Source organism: Morus notabilis, unplaced genomic scaffold (assembly GCF_000414095.1).
Source record: "Morus notabilis unplaced genomic scaffold, ASM41409v2 Scaffold24, whole genome shotgun sequence".
Lineage (NCBI taxonomy): Eukaryota > Viridiplantae > Streptophyta > Magnoliopsida > Rosales > Moraceae > Morus > Morus notabilis.
Window position 1 is genome coordinate 322,435 of NW_010368056.1, and position 657 is coordinate 323,091.

Sequence of the window (657 nt, forward strand, 5' to 3'; positions counted from 1 at the left end):
ATTGAATCGGTAATAGAAATTCTAATTGAATCTACCGATGGTCATATATAGAATGATCTTAATCTTGAGTTCTTAACAGACTCCTATTTATGAATTTGTGTCTTTTGATTTACTCAGTATGGATTCTGAGATCCTGAATTCTATTCCTTGTATTTTGAAGACATGATGAAGTAGGTAGCCGGGAATGTTATTATACGAGATGGAATCCATTCCTTTTTGAGAAAGAAGTAGATAAATAATTCTCTTGAGGGTTGATTCGGTACTTGGATTAGTAGGAGCTTCGATTCATGAATGTGTTTTATGAATCACTGTCCATTAGAGAATCAATGGTACTCAAGGATAAAGATGTAATTAGAGAGGTTAACGGATTTTACCTACCTCTAATTATGAATTATTTATGGATGATTGATCTATATACAGTGACTATATCAAATGAACACTTCACAGTTTAGAAGTAATTTATATCTATAATTTCGAGAGTGCAATTTCAAGTTTATAGTGGAGTAACTATTCGAATTAATAGAATTAAATAATTAATTAAATTGTTTAATTAATTATTAATTTTATTGGAGCTCGAGATTATAGGTCCATTAGTCCCCGTGTCGTCCTAGTAATTATACCAGACACAAAGGGCAAAATGGGAATTTTCGAATTATG